Source organism: Prionailurus viverrinus, chromosome C2, assembly GCF_022837055.1.
Source record: "Prionailurus viverrinus isolate Anna chromosome C2, UM_Priviv_1.0, whole genome shotgun sequence".
Taxonomy (NCBI): domain Eukaryota; kingdom Metazoa; phylum Chordata; class Mammalia; order Carnivora; family Felidae; genus Prionailurus; species Prionailurus viverrinus.
Window position 1 is genome coordinate 61,517,963 of NC_062569.1, and position 10,232 is coordinate 61,528,194.

The window sequence follows — 10,232 nt, forward strand, 5'->3', positions numbered from 1 at the left end:
ATATACAAATAGAGAGATGTATTGCTCATACATACACACATGTCACTTTATGGAGACTTTTGAAGATTCAATTACATACAGTTTTACTTTCCACCCCCCACTCTGGAATGTTGTATGCTGGGGTTTGGGATTGTTGGGGGGGCAGGGTAGATGTAGATACCAGCTTCCCTGAGATTCTCCCAAGGGGCGCCTTGAGTGCCCGACTTCAGCTCAGGTCATGATCTCACAGTTCATGAGTTTGAACCCCATGTTGGGCTCTGTGCTGACAGCTCAGAGCTTGGAGCCTGCTTCAGATACTCTCTCTGCCCCTCCCCTATGTGTGTGCACGTGCATGTTCACGCGCTCACTCTCTCAAAAAATAAACAAATAAACGTTAAAAGAAAAAAAAAATGTAAGACTCTTTTTGCTTCCAAAGTCCAGTCATTGGTCCTCTTTCCAAGGATGAGGATATTTTGCATTTGTTTATCATTTCTTCCTGCCCTTACTACTAGCAGGCATCATGTCCAGCAACCATAGGGAACTCTGGGTTTCCATTTCTTGATTGGTTGGGATCATTCCTCCCTTTCACATGTCCCCTTCACACCCTGACTCCTGTATTGCCCCTTCCAACACCCTTGATGCTGTTCCTCATCTGTGTATGAGTATCTTCTTACATCCTGTCTTAGCCAGGGGTGGGGATACCACATGCTACTGAATGTACCCTCCATTTTATACCTTTTTGGTTTTTTTAAGCTGTGGGCAAAAGGTTATTTCTCTATAGTGATTGCTGTGTTTTGCCCATTTAGATCCTAGCCAGTGATTATTCTTTATTCCTCAGAAGCTGCCACCTGCATTTTAATGTCAGAACCCTTTGTAACTCATTTTTCATTAAGCCCATTCTTTGTCTTTCAAAATGCTTAGGTATCAGTCTTTGACTCCTGTCTAGTTTGCATGTTATAGCCGAACCTGTGAGCTCTACCTTCCGAATGTATCTAGATTTTGACCACTACTTGCCACCTTCACTGTGGTTACCCTGGTCCGAACCATTATCCTATCCTATCTGGGTTATAAATATAGCCTCTCAACTGGCCTCCCTACTTATATCCTTGCCCTTTTTCTCCACCCTGTCCCTGGAGTGATGCTGTTAAAATATAAGTTAGATGATGTTAGTTCTCTATTCAAAACCATCCGTTAGCTCCCACCTCACTGAGAGTGAAAGCCAGTGTTTTCACTGTGACCCATAAGGCTTTATGTGATCAAGCACCCACCCGCTCCCCACAGCCAATGTCTCTGAACTCCTCTCTAGGCACACTTGCAAGGAATTCTGCCTCAGGGTTTTGAAATGTGTTCTTTCTGCCTAGAACGCTTTTCTCCTAAACACATACGCTGCTTACTCCCTCATTAGGTCTTTGCTCGAGTGTCACCTTCTCAGTATAGTTTCCTAAAATCTTGACCTTTCCTCTCCCCTTTCCTTATTTAGTGTTTTCCACAGCACTTACAATGATCTCATATACTACGTATTTTGCATATGTCTTGTATTTGTTGTCCATTTCCTGCATTAGGACGGAACCGTTGGCGGCAGGATATTTTTTGTTTTGTTTACTGCTGTATCCCCAGCATTTGGAAAAACATCTAGCAGGCAGTGGTTGCTAATAAATACCGTTGTTGAATAAATTGTTGAATGAATAAATTTCATGTTGCTATATTCACATTAATTATATTCCTATATTGCTTTGCATATTCCCCACGATGGTATCTATTTCTTTTGCAAATAACCATTCCATTTGTATACAAGTTTTGATGACATATCAAACAGTGGCATCTCACACGAGGCACTAGAATACAAAGATGAATAAGAAGCAGGCACTGTCCACAGGGAGCTTGCAGTCAAAGAAGGAGTCAGGTGATTACAGTATATGGTGTAAGTGCTTTAGTGGAGGTGAGCTCAGGTGGCCTTGGGAGAAAGGTACAGATGTTTAGCCAGAATCCATGATTTGCCAGCCATCTTGCTGTTCCTTCACGATTACTCTTGGTTTTCTAATGAGGAAACTCAGCTTCAGTGAAGTAACATAAAATTTTCAAGGTCCTACAACCTGCAAGTTAGAATGTCCAGACTGGCTCAGTCTGGTTCTAAAGTCCCAGCTACAATAGATGCCAATTTGCCTTTTTATGGAGAGGTGTGTTGATTTCTGTACAAATGCCTGTTTGCTTCTTTCCTGAAAGTCCTGGATGCAGATGACAATGGTGATTTTAGGTGACTTATGCTTAAAGGCCTTTAATCTTTAGGAAGGAAGAGACTATAAGTTAGGATGTTTGGATAAATGTAAGTTTACTAAATACTCCTTTATCAGATGGGGTAATACCTTAAGGTGTTTTTGCCTTGATTATATTCCTGTGCCCGGTGTTTCTGAAAATGTTTGAGGAAAAAAATCCATTGAAATCAAATCCACAATTCAACCTATAAATCTATAGAAAATACTCTGCATGAATGAAACTGGTCTCTTTTAAATCTCCAGCTAACATTGCAGGAGTTGGGGAAAAGAAAAATTGTGTGATATTTGTGATGCATCCATGAAGAATTGGACAGTAAGAAGATATAGGACAAATTGATTTTTGAAGTGAAAATGCTGATGATATGTGAAGAAAGTCAAAGAAATATGATTCACAGTTAGAATCCATAGATTATAATTGACCAAGTGCTTTCACAAACATCAATTATCACAAAAACTCAGTGAAGTAGGGAGGTATCATCCCATTTTACAGATGAGGAATCTTTGGAGAGGTTAGGATAATAGTGAACTTGATCATGTTATACAGTTAAATTTTCTGGTATACCATGCTCTTTCCAGAATATTGGACTTTCGTGTCATTAAGAGTATGTATGACCCTGACTTATGTTCTCCATTCATGGAATCTGCAAAAATAGTTGCATATTGTTTTTTTCATGTCTTTTTCCCCCTATTCCTAAATGCTTTGAGGTATGATTTAATAATATTCTAAAGTATGTTAAACCACATTTTGTATTTTATTCTTCCTTCATCTATAAAATAGACTCTCTATCTCATTGAGTAACTTGAAGTGCTATAGAAGAGATAATCTCATGCAAAATCCAGATGGGAACAACTATTTTATGGATTTAGAAAATGGTTTTATTTATTTATTTATTTATTTATTTATTTATTTATTTATTTATTTATGAGTTCTGTCTTGCATATCATGACCTTTCAAAGGTTTGTGGTTAAATCCTGAGTAACACAGTCCTAATGTTATTTGCCCCAGAAGCTATTAATATGAGATTCATAGATGAGATTTGTAGATGACAGCAAATAGATGTGATCTTTGCAGATAAATATTAGTAATATGAAGTAGGAGATATTAACGTGAAAAATGATAGTTTCTTTAAAAGATATCAGGTGAACTTTTGACTTAAAGTTAATACAGCAGGCCATCAGGGACAGTGAAGAATAGACAGGAAGTCATGTTTCACACCTGCATACTTAAAACATCCAAGTCTGATTTCCCTCCAGCATTACCAATTATATTGATTATGGTTCTTATTTTTCTTTGCACTTCAACAAAGTTTACAGACAATTCGAAGTAGTTAGATGATCGATCGGTGTACATCTCCTGATTGATTCCATTTATCACCAACCACAATGGAAAAAGTTGTCATAAAGGTCTCGATTAAATAATATACAAGCTGCCATGGACAAACATCTCATAGTTGAATTTTGGCTGAATACACTGGGCTGCAATTTTTCACTTCATATTGATTGGACAGCCTAGTGATTGCAGATAGGGGCTGAAAATCGCTCTCTAGAGAAACTCCATCCATACTGTGTATGTGCAAGTGTGTTTACCTGGGAAGCAAGGGTGAGAATGCTGGGAAGGTTCATGAATTAACTATTGATCTAGAATCCGGAATTCACTCAAGAGAATCTTTGAAGAGCACAAGAGCCTCTGTAAAGATGACAAAAATCACATAACCTGAAACATTGGTTACAGATCATGGTAATTAGTAATAGTGGATTAATCACACACTTGACTGGTGAGGGCAGATCTAGATTTCTGCTTCTGGTTGTTAAAAGACGAGAGCAATGTTCATGCCCTTTAGGGAGTTGGCACTCCTTTACCGGGAAGCTCTTCTCATGGGAAGGAATCATGCAAAATATGGAGAAACACCCTCAGCAGGATGATATTCATAACTGCCTTATTTACAAAAAGGAGAAACTGAAAACCGCAGTACAGGAACGTGATGTATCCACTAGACAGAATTTTTGCAGGTATTGACAGTTATGAAGTCTTAGCAACATGGAAACTGCTTGGATATGGTGCAAGGTGAAAATTATGTTATGCAGCTAGAATTGTAGATAACTTACCCTTATATTTTTATTGTAAATATACATTGAAAATAGATTTGTGGAGGAATAGTAATCATTTGAAAGCTTTTTTTTTTTAATTTTTTTTTAACGTTTATTTTTGAGACAGAGAGAGACAGAGCATGAACGGGGGAGGGGCAGAGAGAGAGGGAGACACAGAATCTGAAGCACGCTCCAGGCTCTGAGCCATCAGCCCAGAGCCCGACGCGGGGCTCCAACTCAGGGACCGCGAGATTGTGACCCGAGCTGAAGTCGGACGCTTAACCAACTGAGCCACCCAGGCGCCCCGAAAACTCTTATTATCAACATGCTACAGGTGACAAAACCAAGGTTCAGTGTAGTTAAATAATTTCTTCAGTTCACACAGCTATTCAGGGTCGGAATAGACCTGGTCCCAGGGTTGTTTGCCTCCAAAACCATGCCTTTGACATTGTGCTAAAATGGTAATAGTGCTTCTACAGTTAAAATACACACATATATAGGGGCGCCTGGGTGGCTCAGTCTGTTAAGTGGCCGACTTCAGCTCGGGTCATGATCTCGTGCTCCATGGGTTTGAGCCCCGCATTGGGCTCTGTGCTGATGGCTCAGAGTCTGGACCCTGCTTCAGATTCTATCTCTCCCTCTCTCTGCCCCTCCCATGCTCATTCTCTGTCTCTGTCTGTCTCTCAATAATAAATAAAAAAATGTTTAAAAAAATACACACATATATATTATAAGGAAAATTAAGGAAAAATTCAGAGTGGTATCATAAAAATGGTTTATTTGAGTTAATTTGGTCAATTTTTATTTTCTTTCCATCTTCATCTTTCCTCTACAGTTCATTAATTTTTCCCTTTCCTTTCTCTTCTTTTCCTATTCTCTTCTCCTCCATATTTTTTCAGGGGAGGAAAAGGTGTTTTTTTTTTTTGTTTGTTTTGTTTTTTTTACTCTCGTAGGGTCCTTGGCTGGGTCTGAAAATTGGACTGACAAAGATAACCAGGAGAAAAACACACGTGTTTATTTAATATAACTTTTATGTGATACAGGCACCTTCATAAGGAAGAGAAGTTCCAAAGAAATGGTTAAGTCTGAGTTTTTTAGCTAAGTTTGATGAAGAGTAGACATTTGTAGAAGGACATGATAGGTCAAAGAATATAAGGTAGATGTAATAAATTGGGGGGAACTTCATAAGGACCACATGTGCAGATTCTTCCAGGTTTCCTGCATCCAGGAGATAAAGATGCTCCTTTTTTTCTGGGTATAGGAAGGGCACCTCCCACATTAAGGTCTTATAAGCTGCTTTGGGGAGAAGGGAAGGTGGGGGATAAGGTCAGAGAGACCTTCTCTTTCTGCTGTTTTTTCAAACTCTTTTAGCTTAAAATATTCAAATCAATGTGCAGTATTTGGGGGTGATGTGTTGTCCTAAACCCCATCACTTTTAGTTTTCAGTCAACAAGAATCATATTTCTAACTAAGACTGTGTTTGGTGCATAATCAAATCACAGCTTCATCCAGTCTCCCCCTCCTGTTCCTGACTGGTCTTCTCCCAACCTTGACATTCACTCTTGGATATCCCAACTGTCTTAATTTTTTCTTCTTGGTTGAGACTGCTGGAAATAGCCAAGGGAACTTCCAACGCTTCTTTGGGTGTGACACTCATTGAGTGTCATGCATTTTAAATCTGAGCAATTGGAAATTTCTACTTCTGCTCTTTAGCTCTGATTTTAGGAGTCGCGTTTTTTGGGGGTAATGACTGTGTGGAGCAATGTTAACTGTTTCTGGAGAATTTGTAACTAATTTGGCCCTTTAAAAAAAAGTTTAAAGCAGGAACACTATTTTCCCTGGCCTCCCAGGGATAGTGGGTAGAGGTGGGAGATGTTGGTGTTTATCTCATGTTTTTAATTAACATGTTTGTTTTTAGGGTGTCTTTTCTTTTCTGACATTTCTCCCTCTGGACTCAGCACGTTTTTGAATCACTGGTTCTCCTGCCATGAGAACATCCTTTGAGAGAGGCCCTAGAGATGTTAAGAGACCCTGGAGATCTCAAGAGATGTTAATTAGTAGAAGTAAATAAATGGCCTGTTTATTTGTATGCGCATTTTAATGCTGTCCTTTCCTTTTTTAAATTAAGAAGTAGAAAATGTGTTTGTGCGTAAATGTAGTGTAAAGTTTCCCATATTCCTTTGGGTGCTGGTGTATTTTCCCTGGTTGCAGAATATATGTTCAAAAGAATTTTATCTCTTGAAAATGTCCCTCCTCCATTTTATTGCTCTATATTGCCACCCTTGCTCTTGTGCAAAATGGTGTCTGAATAGTAATATTTTATAATCTCTTATGGTAACCATACTTACTTATTTTCAACAATTACAAAGGGCTAGAGTTGAAGAAACAGAGGTCTGCGAATTGCCCATCATTTGCATAAAACTCTTTCACCCGATATTGTAAAAATTAGAGTGACTGAGCAGGAAGAGACTTTTACAATGTCCTCCCCATTCTTATCTTCAGGCAGCCTCACACTTAAATAGCTCAAGAAAATGAAATGCTGCCCTATTTCGGAAGCTGTTAAAATTGTTTTCAAAACTTTTCCTGGTATCCTTTCAAAATATAAGTCATGCTATTACAACTTTCTTATTAATATTTTGCTTAATCTCTTGCAGCAGAATTCAAGCTTGTTATTTTATACACTTTTTCAAAGGAGCAATATAGAATAATAACTCCAGGGACCCTGGAGTTAGACTACTTGGGTTCAGATTGTGGCTTTGCCACTTAGTACCACGTGACCCTGGGTAAGCTACTTAACTTCATTTGGCTGTAGTGTTCTCATCTGTAAGAATGGGTAATACTAGTTATGAGAATTTAGTGAGGTATTACATACTCTGAGATACTTAGGATGATGCCTGATGTACTAAATGATTGTTCTTAGATTAGACTTAAAATTAAAAGAGGAAAATGATCTTTAGACGGCAAAGGGTAGAACAATAGTTGAGAGGGAATTAAATCTCAAGATGTCAGGGGATAGTAAGAAAGCCCCAGTGAGGTTTTCAATCCTAGAATCTTTACATTCCCGATTACTGAGATAATGTGCATATGTTATGATAGAACCATTTTTAGTAATCTTTCTAAAAGTTTGGAGATATTTCTGAAGACAGGCAAGAAGTAAATAATGTTTTCAAAAGCATCCAACAAAAGCTAATGATAATGTGGACAGCATTGACTTGATCGTAACACTGTTAGCTGGATTTACAGATTTGTACTAATACAGTTACAATGTTAGTTAATGGCTCATGAACAATTATTACTCCATCAGGAATTTGAAGGAGTTTATAATTAGAATACCTATAATGAAAGAAATAAAATATATATAAAAGCAGAACTTGGTATTATGAAGAAACAGAACTCAAGTATGAGACCTAAGGTCTACCGTATATGTTACCACTGAACTTCAGATTTAGCTCTGAGGTTCTTGGCAGCCAAGATGACAAAGGAGACATGATCAGTTGTGTCATTGTTATTATCCAAAAGAAGAAAGTAAGTAGGTTCCTCAGGAGTACATGTTTCCTGGTACTGATTTTTAAAAGAGATTTATCACATGAGACCATAAATAATGAGCACTGATTTAATAGGCAATTTCTGGGGCGCCTGGGTGGCTTGGTCGGTTAAGCGTCCGACTTCGGCTCAGGTCATAATCTCACGGTCCGTGGGTTCAAGTCCCGCATCAGGCTCTGTGCTGACAGCTCGGAGCCTGGAGCTTGTTTCAGATTCTGTGTCTTCCTCTCTCTGTGACCCTCCCCCATTCATGCTCTGTCTCTCTCTGTCTCAAAAATAAATAAAAACGTTAAAAAAAATTGAATAGGCAATTTCTTCAATGATATTTTTTGAAGCAAATGCTCTTTTTAAAAGCAACTTTATGAAAAAAAAAAATCTAAAGGTTATTTAGTAAGTGCCAGTTCAGTAAAGGCGCTATTACGAAAAGCTAAGCTAATTTGGTCTGTATACGTAAACTTCATGTGGTCTGACTAGATCCAAAGTATAATTTAGAGATTGACTGTTATATCCTTCAACAATGTTCTTTAAAGTCACTTCTTTTAGCCAGAGTTTGAGAGGAGCTGGATAGCATGTTCTGTTTCAAAAAGAGACAGAAGCAGGAATATGTTTAGTTGGGCGTTTTTTAGCAGGACCAGTATGCTTTTGAAGTCATGTAGGAAGCTAGTAATGTCAAGTACCTATGAGGCAAATTAGAGTATGTTTCCATACCAAGTCTTGAAGCTCTGAGTTCATTAGAGGTGCTTAGAGCACTTGGTTAGATGAGGGAGTGAAGGAAGAGAAAGACTTGAGGGATTCAGCTTTACTTATTTTTATGTTGGGGTTCTGTAAAGGACTATATGACAAGCAGTGAAAGAAATTATTTTGCTTAAGACTTTGAAAAACTATTGTCATTTTGTACGGCTATACTTATTTTGGTCTAATTACTCATCATGGCAATAAAAAATCCACAATAAAGTCTCGAGGATTAATTTATTTTAACAAGAGCTCTTTCTGAAAGTCTAGCCAAATCAATTAGTTGCACAGTATACCACCTGAAAGGGATATGAGAATGGGCAAATAAATTCCCATTGCCTTTTGAAAAACAATTTTCAAAGATACTGATTTTAGTTTTAGAGTAATTAATATTAATCCATAATTGCTTACTTTTGACTTTAGCTATAAAACAGAATAAATTATATGTGTCTAGACCAACCTAGGATTCTAGGTTCTTAGACCAGCCTAGGTAAATGAAAATGAAACCATATAACAGCATACAGGAAAATAATTATTTGTCTAATTTCTATAGAAATGGAGAATGTATCCAATTCACCCATTTATTTACTAAGAATTTAGGATGTTAAAACACAGCCCGGCTCTCTACACCAATAGAGATTACAGTTGACCTTGAACAACGCAAGAGTTAGGGGCACCTCTTCCCCCTCCCCGCCTGCCCACAGTCAAAAATCCATGCATAACTTTGATTTTCCAAAAACTTTGCTACAAATAGCCTACTGTTGCTTGGAAGCCTTGTTGATAACATAAACATTTGATTCACACATATTTTTTTAAGTTATATGTATTATATGGTCTTTTCTTACAATAAAGTAAGCTAGAGAAAAGAAAATCATAAGGAAGAGAAAATGCATGCATGGTGCTATACTGTATTTATCACAAAAATCTACATATAAGTGTGCTTATGCAGTCCAAGACTATGTTGTTCAAGGGCCAACTGTATTTATTATGTTTTGATAAGCCTCTTTCTTCCAGTGCACAAAAATGCAAGTTTTGCAGGAGTATCAATAGTTGGGTATCCATATTAATATCATTCACCTTAGGTCACACCTCATTTCTGTCCTTAGAGTTCAAGACAATTCAAAGTCGATAAAAAGCGATATTTAATCCGTTCTGACATGGCAGAATATAGGTAAGTAGAGATGAGGTCTGTCAATCCCTCCTCCATTCTTAGAATAGAGATTTAGCACATCTTTAGATAGAAGACTGGTCTCATTTTATTTTATTTTTTAAAGCTTGCTTATTTTTGAGAGAGAGAGAGAGAGAGCAGGGGAGGAGCAGAGAGGGAGATAGAGAATCTCAAGCAGGCTCCTCACTGTCAGCACAGAGCCCAGTGCAGGGCTTGAATTCATGAACTGTGAGTTCATGAACTGAGCCCAAGTCAAGTGTGGGACACTTGACTAACTGAGTCCCCCAGGTACCCCAAGACGGTCATATTTTGGGGAGTACTTTACCCCTCCTTGAACTCTTATATCCCTAATCCTACAAATTCATTTAGGATAGGGTCATCAATTTATTATATAAACCAGGACACCTTTGAGTGTGGAAGTGTTTAATGACGGTATAGCAAGCAAAAAT